General features: G+C 38.2%; 1 protein-coding gene across 1 annotated transcript in view; it reads right to left on the bottom strand.

Moving 5' to 3' along the window:
• The window catches only part of Eip93F (Ecdysone-induced protein 93F), a 65238-nt gene extending 57986 nt beyond the window's left edge, over positions 1–7252 (bottom strand). The window contains exon 1 of the mRNA XM_032437723.2: positions 6125–7252. The gene's annotated coding sequence lies outside the window, so the exon portion shown is untranslated. The remainder of the gene's footprint in view (positions 1–6124) is intronic.
• Between the last annotated feature and the right edge of the window lie 4779 nt (positions 7253–12031).

The following is a 12031-nucleotide window of genomic DNA, read 5'->3' as shown; positions in this document are numbered from 1 at the left end:
CGAACTAAATTGCTAAAAAAAAAAAAAAACCAACAAAATAACAGAAAAATGTCCACAAAAAACAACAACAACAACAAATAATGAAAATAAACGAAAACGTAACAAAAATCAATTGTCGCCAACCAAACGTCAATACAAGTGTGCGTGTGTGTGTGTGTGTGTGTACATGTGTGGATGTGAGTGTGTGTGCGTGCGTGTGTATGTGTGCCTGACTGTGTATCGTCAAAAAACATGCAGCCGCAATTGAAACTATTTGTAAGCTCTTGTGCGGCTTGTGGGGTCGAGCGGGTGTTGTAGGCTGTCGGAGAATGAGACGGGAGGAAAGGGAGGCAAGAGGAGTGAGTGCCATGCATTTAATTGCTGCGGCGGCCGTGCAAAATGTCGCACAGAGAAAAGTTTCTGCTGAGCCCTTATAAGTGAACTGAATGGGCAGAAGACCTGGCCGGAAGTACAGCGAAGTTTAGTTTTATTGTGCTAAATGTCAAGCAAATGCAACAAACACATTTATCAATAGATAATCAAAATAAATAAATCATTAAATAATAATAATTAAATAATATGGCTAACCAAATTTAGGACTTCCCTATACCAATAGGGTATGCTTAACAAGGGTATTATGAGCGTGTACAAAATGTGCTATAGCCAGATATTCAGTTCCTGCTATTGCTATAGCTCGCACTGTTCTACATAAGTGAAGCCCGCAGCTTTAAGATACGTCAAATTTGGCGGATGCGTACAATATAAGTATACAAATCTTGAATATTACACTTTTTTAATGCCCCTTACAGCTTGTGTATGAAGTGCGACACTGCGTGCGTATAAATGCATAGCAAAAAGTTTGAACTTTTGTAACAGCAATTCGGTGCACGGGGGTTTCTTGTAGTCAGACATAGTCTAATAGACTCTTAGAGGTTTATCTTTATAATAATGTAATCATGGATCGACAGAAGCAAGGACGGACGTGGCTGGTTAGACAGAGCTGACTCAGTATTGGACAAATAGAACCACATGAATTGCCTTGAGACGAAAATTGATTTTGATCACATTTCCGTTGATTATCAAAATTGTAATGTGTCATTTTTTTATATATACATAGTATTACGTATAATCTTTCTAATATGTACTAATATTGTTACTTACACTCAAACAAAATTCAAAATTTGGTATTGAATTAATTTAAATAGATATTTATAATATTAACATATTATATGTTATAGACAAAATTGTTGTTCTATAGCAATTACATATTATATAACTCTATGTGTTTATTGTTAAAACACCCTAGAATTAACTTAAGTTAATGATTAAAGTCGTTAGCATTTTGATTGCAACCATAAAGATTTTATTGGTAATCAAAATTCAAACAGACTCTAACGTGTTTTAATAGTCAAATTGTTGTATATGAGTGTTGCTAGCTTTTGATCTAATTACATTCATTAGATTGAGTACCTTTCTAGCATTGCTTCAAAAAACTCCAAAATATTTTATTTTATTTTATATATATATATATATATACACGCGAAATCTATTGAAAACTCGTCAATGCCGTTAAGTGCTTGTGTAAATTTACAGTGCCAAAAACTTGTTGCACTCGAGAGGCAAAAATTAAAGCAACAACAACAACAACAACAACAATAGCCGCGGCCACACCATTTTAGCATAAATAAATAAATGCATATAAACTGAAAACATATCTGCTGTGAACATATTTTAAAATATTATTACCATATGCATAAATGTTTGCGTTTGTTTTTAGATATTTTGTTGTTGCTGCTGTTGCATTTTTAGCAATATATTTTGAAAAGTTTTTATTTGCTTTGGCCAGCAGGTGAATTGCCATTGACGTTGACTAGTTTTTGCCCGCCTGTTGCGAGTGTTTTTTCAATTTTTTTTTTTGTTGATAAGCCTAAGGACACTGTGGCAGCTGGTAATGGGATTGTTTCAGTTGTTGTTGTTGTTGTTGTTGTTGTATTTATACAATTGCGTGTGGGCACATGGAAAATATCGCTTTTGCTTACGGCAACAATAGATGCAGACAAAAAATATTATTGCTTATACGCCGCGTTGCAGCAGGTAAATTTTTAAGCAAAACGTCACATAATTGCCAACCCAGTCGAAACACAATGAAGTCTTTAGACTCTTGCATACGGCTACACCTGTTGCCTCGTTAATCAGAATGCATTGTCTTTCTTATGCAAATCTGCGATATCCTCCCAGCGCTGTCACATAGCCAAAGTTAAATTAAAACCAATTTTTTCCTCAAAGCTCACGCCCACACTCTGTGCCTTGTCACAGTAAAAGAAGAAAACTATCAGCAAAAAAAAAAAAAACAAAAAACTTTGCCGCCCTGCCCAGCACAGCGCAAAGCGCCCACCCACTGCAAGCGGCCTGGCAGTAAGAACAACAACCACAACAGCAACAACAACTGCCTGTTGCACTTTCCTATATACCTGGAAGGCTTCCAGGGTTTGGCTCTGGCCTTCCAACATCCCCGAACCATATAAGAAGAAAAAAATTTAAGAAATAAAATAAAAGCAAAATACGAAAAATGAAAAAAAGCGATATAAAACCCAACTCCTAGCGCAGCAACAGTTTATTTTATGCGCTTTGCTTTTATGGTTAGACGTTTTATAGAGAAAAGCGAAAAGCAGAGCGACCGCGAAAGATTGAGAGAGAGGGACAAATAGATGCATAGAGAGAGAGCTAGAAGTTGAAATTTGCTCGGATTTCAGTTGGAGCTTTGACTGCAGCAAAGCGCAGGAAATTAGAATTAACCAATAGATTTGGAATTTATTTTTTGAGCATATATAAAATAAATATATATTTGATTATATAATTTTAAAAATGTACTTAATTTATAAAGCTGCTTTCGGCTCTTAAGCATATAAAATAATACCAATAATACAATTTTATTAAGAAAGAATTCGAACAAATTTTGAAAATCGTTCTTAATAGCAGGTAACTCCTGGTAAATTTACATTAAGGCCTAAAATGTATTTTTAAAATATATAAAATTATATGAAATACATATTTTTTTAAGAAAGAATTTCAGTATACTTGTAAAATTCTGTCCGATTCGAGCTTTTAATGAATGCATATAAAAAAAAAGCATATTTCTTCAAGAAGGAATTGAACCATAGTAGTACAAGTGAGAAGAAGATTGTTTAGTTTATATAAATAAAACACCAATTTATATGATATCATTTAGATATATTTATAAAATTGTGCTTAATCTACGTGCTTATCTACGCTGTCCAATTTGCACACTAGCTTTTATGAATCACGTCTAGCACTTGCTATAAATGTATAATTTGTTGACAAGAGTCCAAAACGCTGGCTAAACTTTGGCTTAGTGAGTCACACTGAGTCAGTGATGGGATTCATGTGACGATTGGCCGAGTTGTGCCTGTGCAGCAAGTTGTTGTTGCATAAGCAACAATAGCAGCACAACTTGCAGTTGCAGTTAGCTCGTGCGACTTGTTGCCCGTCTGCCGCTGACGCGTCTGATGCTGTTGCTGCCTGTGAGTACTTCTAATCCAATCATACGAACAATAGCAATGCAAATGCAACCTCAGCAACAGTCGCAGTCGCAGTCGCAGTCGCTGCAGCAGCAGTAGCAGCGCGACTGCAACTTCCTTTGTCTGCCATTGAGTGCCATATGCAACGCAGACGTTACAATTGCCGTGGCATTATAAAAGTGCTGCCTTGCCGCAGTGTTGATGGTCAAGGTCATGAACCTGTTCCAATAACTCGTTTTCTTACGTGCCGCGTGCACACACAGACAGACTGGCAGACACACGGACTCACGGACAGACGGACAGACGGACGGACTGACGACAACGACGACGACTGCCAGCCAGCCAGATGATTGTATGTTGCATGTTGGCAAAAGTTGCTGCTGCTGCCGCTGTTGCTGTTGCCAACTACTATTGGCTGTGTGCCTGCTCTAATGCTAATCCTTGTAGATTTGCCAGCACGCCAGCGGCTTTGGCTTTTGCATCAGGCCATGACAAATGGCTCTAATGGCTCCAAGAAGCGTCTGCCAAGCGGCTGCTCAAATCAATTTGCCATACATGAAATTAAATTTCAATTTGCTTGTTTGCTTCGTACACAATTAAAGTTAAAAACTTGTCGTTCGCATGTCCAGTCCATGCGGAAACGCCACCCAAGACATCGAACAACAACAGGCACACACACACACACACGCACACATGCACACACACACATAATGCTATCTGAGCTGCAACAAGGACGAGTGGCCACACAATAAAAAAGAAAATACTTGCATAAAGAGACATTTTTTTGCGCACATGGAAGTAAAAAGAAAATCGTGCAGCATGTGGGCGTATGGGAGTGTGGGCGTCGTCCACTTGGCTGATTCATTGTTTTGTTTTGCTCTCCGGCTGTGCTCGGTGTCAGGAATTGCGCGAAATGAATTATGCGAAATCAAAATATGCCATTTGCACAAAGAAAATCGTTTCTCAAAAATGCTTCCGTCTGTCAGCGTCGTGAAATTAGAAGCGCATTAATTAGAAATTTTTATTATTCTAATTTGATTTTTTGTTTTATTTCATTTTATATTGTTGAATACACAATAAATTTGAGGCGACATTTGTGCATAAATTACAAATAAAGATTTCCGCGAACTTTTTTTTGTTGTTGTTGTATATTTTGTGTATTGAGACGCATTCAAAAGCAGCGGCAACAATAACATTTTGTCAAAAGCTGTCCATATTGATGATAGTGCATTTGATGCCCATTGTTGTATATGTGTGCGCGCCTGTGTGTTTGTGTGGGTGTGTGCAATATGGCGCGTTTCGGGCCCAGGCCAGCGCACTTGTCGGGCTTCGAGACTTATTTATTTTGTCTGCTCTTATGGAATATTTTCCAGCAATTTTGTTGATTCCCGTTGGCTTCAAAGCGCAGACAGCGTAAGGTTATATAAAGAGAATCTAAATAAATTTCGATTTTCTTTTTAACCTTCCGCCAAGTTAATGTAAGATAAATTTCCAAATAAAAAAAAGCTTCTTAAATCAATCGTAAGACTATCTTCATACGGCCGACTTGAATCTAATGAAAACTCTTTTACTAAAGCAGATGTTTAAGCAAAATTATAATATAATCTAATCGGGCAACAATTTTAACTATAACATGACAGTTAGGGCATATATAAGTATATCATTATCAAATGGATAAATCTAAAGTATTTTCTATTTTAAGCAGATGATCAATTTTGTTTAGAGCCAATCAATTTGTGTTTAAAGAAATTTTCTTATATCTAACAAATTATATATTATCTTATACATGTAAAAGTATAACTTAAACGAAGGGAAATAAAAACATCTATCTTAATTGGGTATAAATGAACGACAAATATAAATAAAAAATGAATATCTTTTTATAATACACACAATTTTTAGAAGTCATTGAAAAAGAAGCATCGAGCAGACAATGTGCTGTCCTATAAACATGTCACTGATATAATCTAATGTACATATTTCATGCATGTACATAAAGCAACATCAGCGCATCTTAAGGCACCGCTGAGATTATTCTTTTGTCCCAGCGCCCGTCCCACAGTTCCTACAGAGGGGCCAACGCATTCCCCCTTCAACTAATTTGCCAGCTCGCTCATGCAAAAAAAAGCAAAAAATAATTGAAAAAAAAAACAGAGCAGAAAAAATGGGGAAAATGTGTAAACTCTTTGCATTTTGAGTGCAAATGACAAAGGGAGAGAGATTTGCGGTGGAAGAGTTTCAAAGAGAGCAAGAAACGTGCGTTCTGTGCAATAAAAAAATCAATAAATAAAACAGTAAATTTATAATATAATTTATTAAAAGCATATACATACATATAGTTTTAATGAATTCATTTATTTAATAGTTTTGCTATTGTGTTCATGGAATATTCTTGACCTTTTGCCGCGTTGGAGCGTATGTGTGTGTGCGAGTGCCTCGTGTTGTTGTTTGTGCAATGCATATAGAATGCTCACACACACGCACTCACACACACACACACACACGCATCTCACAAGTTGCACGCACGCCAAACCGTAAAAATTTCCAACAAAATTATTATACTATTCAAATTATATTATAATATGATTAAATTAAATGCTACTTACTTTTAGTTTGCGGCTAAGCTTTTAGGCATTTACGCTGTTCGCGCACATTTCTATATACATTTGTTTATTGATAAAGTTGTGTATTTTGTTTAAATTCTTATTTTCACAGCACTTGAATTGTCATTAATATTCAGCAGTTATATTGAAATGATTTTGATTTAGGTTTCGATTTGCTACGCGAATGAAATCAAATTTTGTTATCACAAGAGAAACGCACATTAACTGTTTTCTAGCCTTTGGGACTGTTGAAGAGGAAGCACATGTAATGCACTCTCACACACACACACACGCGAGTGTACGCACATGCAAGCATACACTCGACAAGTATTAGCGTGTGCATGTGTGCATGCGTGCGTATGTGTATGTGTGTGTGTGTGTGTGTGTGGTAGAGGTTAGAGTGTGTTGGCAGCAGCAGCAGAAAATAAATAAAAATTTCGCACCGCGACCAACGTCAACAACAAACAAACACCGACACTAACAACAAGCGCAGACAACTTTACTAATACGTAAACAACAAAATCGACTAACTTGACGACGACGACGACGGCGACAGCGACGGCGACTGCGACGTCAACGCTCGCGTCGCTGCTAACTGCTAGCTTCTGCTGCTGTTGCACTGCTAGCTGCTGCGCTGCGCTTACAACGACAATCCGAAGCTAAGGCAAAAGCGTACCGAACCGTTCGAAACGACCGACAATAAAGCTGCCATCCAGCTGAGCTGCCCGGCACTATGACTATGAGCTGGAGCCCAACTGAGCGGCGGCAGAATGAGTGCAGCGGCATATTACTCTCCACACTCACAAGCATACACCACAGACACAAGCGCACACCAATGCACACATGCATATGACAAAGAGTCAGCCACAATGCTGCGTTGTAAAGGTCTAAGAAAACGTTTCGCTGTTCGCATGCATTTAGCTTAGCTGAGAACATAGCGCTCAAGTTCTATGTATGTTTGTGTGCGTGTGCGTGTGCGTGTGTCTCTGTTAGTGTGTGTGCATGTAGAAAAAATTGCAGTGGCAGTGTCAGCGAGAGATAGAGAGACCCTTGCCAAGTGGGAGGTAGCAGCCGGCTAGCAGTGTGTCAGTGTATTGGTGCGCTTCATTCATGGCAGCCGGCAAAAAACGTTAAAAGCGAAATTGGTTAAAGTAAAATAAGAAAAAAAAGAGAGCATAAAAAGTACTGCAAAAAAGAAGGAAAAGAAAAGAAAATGGTGGCTAGAAGCAACGTGGAGCGCAAAATGTGTCGCCGCAACGCTCATCTCCTGGTTCTGAGTGAGTGAGCGAACGACTGCTGAGCGAGCGAGCAGGCGGGAAAGGCCAACGTCAGTGTGTTTTTAATTGCACTTTTGTTGCATTAATATTGGTGCACACTCACACACACACACACGCACTCACGAGCACACAGCTGTCTCAGCGCTCAGTTAAATGCACTCAGAACGCTGCTGAACACGCTCTCAGTTTTTTCTCATTTGTATTCAACTTTTTTTTTTTTGTTTTTTTTTTTTGCTTTTTTTGTTTAATACATTTTGTGCATTTGTTCTCCATTTTGTAATTTTTCAACAGTTCTTTTTCGGTTTCGTTTTAAGCAGCGAAAACAAGTCCGAAACCGAGACGACAACGGCAACGGCAACGAGACAAGCAACGCGCTTTGTTTAGCGCTGGAGACGAAGACGGAGACGCTCACTCACCGCTCGAAATGCAACTGGCGACTCCGACAACGCGCGCCCGTTGCACATGCACTTTTTGTTTGTTTTTTTTTTTTATGTTGTTGTTGTTGTTGTTGTTTTTTTTTTTTTTTGAGTGTGCAACGGTTTCGGCTCGCTGTTGTGCGAATGTCGAGCGCGCGAGAGCAAAACTGAAAATTATTATAATTCGCCAGTCGGACGGGCGGGCGGACACTGCAATTCGACTCGACTTGCAGCGACTCAATTGCATGTCATTGTAGACGAAAAAAAAAAAAAAAAACGAAAAATACTTTTGAGAATTTTTGGCACAGCGAATTATGGACTCGACTCTGGGGGCAAGGGAACTGGGTCTGAGTCGCAGTCTGGCACCACGACTGGGGCCGGGGCTGGGGCTGATGTTGGGGCTGGGTCTCTGCCTGAATTTAGTCGTGACTGGTTTCAAGGTCTCTCAATTAATGCGAAAATTTCGTTGTAAATGTTATTTTTTTTTTTATTCGTTTTCTGTTTTTGCATGCTTGTTACAAAATTCGTGTATAATAAATATAGTAATTGTTTAACCATTTTTTGTTTTCGTTGTGGAATTGCTTTTAATGCTTTTCTAATAAGCGAAATATTTGTTGATTTTAATTGCATTTACATTAGTTAACGGCGACTCCCCGACCTTGGGCCGTACACAGTCAAGAACTGGCATTTGAATTGGCGAAGGTGACTGTGGCGTTCATATGAATGGAATATGACACCAACAGAATCGGGGTTTTGAGCATAAGCTGGCCTTGAGCTAAGGCGGCATTGGATTGCCAAACAAATAAGGAACCTAGTTTCAGTTTCATTTATATAAAACTTAACAATGCGGCAAATGATCCCTCAGCGAGGAAGTAAGAATTTGTTAAATGTTATATCGTAAATGTACTTGATATTAATATTATTGAAATATATCTATAATTTCTTTGCTCTGCCATCAACACAGACTCCACAAAGATGAAAGAAAAAAAAGGAAGGGATCGAAAACCCCGCTCGCTTTTTATGCGTGTCCTCTGACCGTTCAACCAGATCATTTCCGCGTTGAGCATAAAAATAAAAAACAAATTAAGCAACCTAAAAAACACACGAGTACGAGTAATGTCGCCAAAGAGGAACACACATAATTGCAGTATTTACAAAAGATAAAATCGTCAACAACATGCAAACAGCAGCAGCTCGAAAGCGACAAAAAACATATATATGTACATATACATAAAAATCTGATGAGAAGCAATTAAAAGTAAAACCACGTAAGCAAATACGTAGAGCCCCCGAAAAAGGCGTTAAAAAGAACCCAAAACCCATAAAAATCCACCCCATTGCAAATGCACTTTTTTATGCCCAGGCCACACAAAAGATGCACGAAGCAAAACGTGCAATTTTGTTGAATGCATTTCGAAAAAAAGTACCGAAAAAAAGTCGATGCGAATGGGCAAAACGACAAAAAAAAAGTGGTATGCAATTTTTTGCATAATGAAAAATGCAGCAGGCAAACAAATACACACACACACACGCGCGCGCACACACACACACACTCGGAAATAATGAAACGCATTGCATGTATGCACATTGAAAGCTGAGCTGTGAAATCCAGACCCAAAAATATATTCTAAAATTAAAATGCGACGGCCTGTCGAAATGTAAACAGTCAAAGGGGTGCGCAATGCAAGCACACACACACACACACACATACACGCACACACTGATATAAGCATGTGCAATTAAAACACGCCACTGCAACGGCGAACACAAAGCACAGGAAAGAAATGCATTTTTGTGCATCTTGCAGATACACACAGCCACACACATCCACACACACACACAGATACTTACAAACGCGCACACAAGGGCTAATGGGGTGAGTTTCTGCACGTCTTGATGTCTTTAATATTTTGGAATGCATAATTAAGAAGCGATTTTTGCAATTAGTTTTGCAAAATTACGCATTTCCCAGGCACCTAATGCCTGAGTCTGTTCTCCAGCTAGCCAAGTTGTTGATTGGCCCAAATGAGCGCCCAGGCAGGAAGTCTCATGCATCCGTTCTAAGTTGCGCCTGGGCCACTGTTTGGCAACGGAACTGTATGCTGCAAGCGGAAGCGCCAGCTCAAATGATTCTCTCAAGTGGACACGGACATACGGAAACTGTTGGACATTAGCACCGATCATGGCCAACATAAATAATGAGCGAAATTAAACGCGCAATTAGATAAGCATCAAACTTAGGCCGTATTAATTGACAGCACTCAACCAACATTTATAATAAATGTTCAGCAAATAATTATTCTGTCATTTCTTCAACAGCAAATAATGCCACCTAATTGTGTTCCATAATGGTATAATAATGAAATCCGTTTGGAATAGTTCTGAGTCCAAACGTAAGCATTCTAGACAAATATCCACTAAATTTACCAAATGTTTATCTGATAATTTTGATACTCTTATTTTCAATTAAAAAATCATATAATACATTTACCATGGAAGCCCCGTAGAGCAACATTTAACATGACAATGTACTGAACATCATAGAACTTCAATGGTTGCCTTATAAACCCAAAATGTTTATTTCGAAATAAAAAGAAAATTAACATTAAAAATTAATCATTATGATAAATCATAGTCTGCTGTACGAGTTTGAAATTTATGTGCTTTACATATTGAAATTCTTCCCAAAATTGTATGCATGATATTTGACGTAAACTTAGTCTTAATACTGCGAAGGCTTGTAGGTAAAACAGAAAAACTGCTGACATACATTTTTACCAAAATAAACAATTTATTGAAATAAATCGAATGCAGCACAAAATTACCGAACTGAAAACTTCAATTATGAAATTCGGTTTGGTTTTGAGGAATTTAAATCTAAGAGAAATACTTCAAATGTTGAGCATGATTTCTGAACAAAATTTAACGCAGGATATTTAAAATCGGAACTGTTTTACGCTAATTTTTATATTGCGGAATTAATAAAAGCAAAATATAAGTAACAATAAAGAGTCATTTAAGAGAGAAGAGAAGTCTGTAAGAGCATTTGCAGATCTTACAAACTAAAAACCCTTTGCAGCATTCTAATATTTTGGGAATGTACCTGCCTCAATTAAGTATCTACTCTCTTAAAAGTTCAGCATTTCAGCCACTCAATATTTATGTACATTGCGCCCACATCATTTGCTTTAATTGCCTTATAATGCCAACTGCTGTGCGCCTCTATATGCGATTTTCAGTTTCAAGTAAAAGTAAACGAAAACAAGAAAAACAAATAAACCAAAATGAAATCAACAAATAAGCAGACGCGACTAAGGAGCAGCAGCCCAAGCCAATGACCAAGAATCAACAGCAGCAACAACAACAACTGAAACAACAAAAACAACAACAACAACTACAGCGGCAACAACAACACGAAAAAGCACACAGATTGCTGAGGCCAAGGAACTCGAGAGCAATACAAAATTGCTTGGCCTTGGTCAGGCACACTGTATATGCGTACTATACGTACATATGCGTGTGCGTGTGTGTGTGTGTGCATGAGCTTATAAATATTTTTAAATGTTTTTGCTTTTGCACAGTTTTCTTTTTTTTTTTGTTCCTTTTCCTTTTGCATTGCATTGAGCCGTCGCGTTATTACGTTTTAATTTTCGTTGCGAAAAGTCGACAAGAAAGTGAAGTGTAAGAATCATATAGATTAACTGTGCAATTGATAAGATACGCAATGAAATAAAAGCAGCAGCAACAACAAAAACATAACGACAAACATATGCAACTGATAAGCCAATTAAAAGGTTGGACAGTGGACGTTGCATTGTGGGTCAGTAAAAGCGAGCAAGGGGCAAATGCAAATGATGTCATTTGAAGCTTAGCCCAATGAAACAGATTGCAACATGCGTTAAAAATAAATTTGCATTAGCATAGCGCACGCACACACACGCAGACTCGCAAACATGTCCAAATATACACGCACAAATTGCCGTTTAACCAATGTCAATGTCAACAAGCAACATCTGCAGCCGCAGCAGCAACAACAACAACGGCGGCAACAAATGCATTTCTAATGGACGCAGCATCCACGCGGAAACCGATGCCATGTTTAGGCCGTGTCGTTGTTGTTGTTTTTGTTGTTGTTGGCGTTGCCATTGCCGTTGCTGTTGCTCTGGCTGCACGCCGGCAACACATTGTGTGTAAGGTCATATCTCGAAATTTTATTT

The sequence above is a fragment of the Drosophila virilis genome, chromosome 2 (genome assembly GCF_030788295.1).
Source record: "Drosophila virilis strain 15010-1051.87 chromosome 2, Dvir_AGI_RSII-ME, whole genome shotgun sequence".
Classification (NCBI taxonomy): domain Eukaryota; kingdom Metazoa; phylum Arthropoda; class Insecta; order Diptera; family Drosophilidae; genus Drosophila; species Drosophila virilis.
Note: the sequence above shows the minus strand (reverse complement) of the source record. Positions and strands in the feature narration are given on the sequence as shown.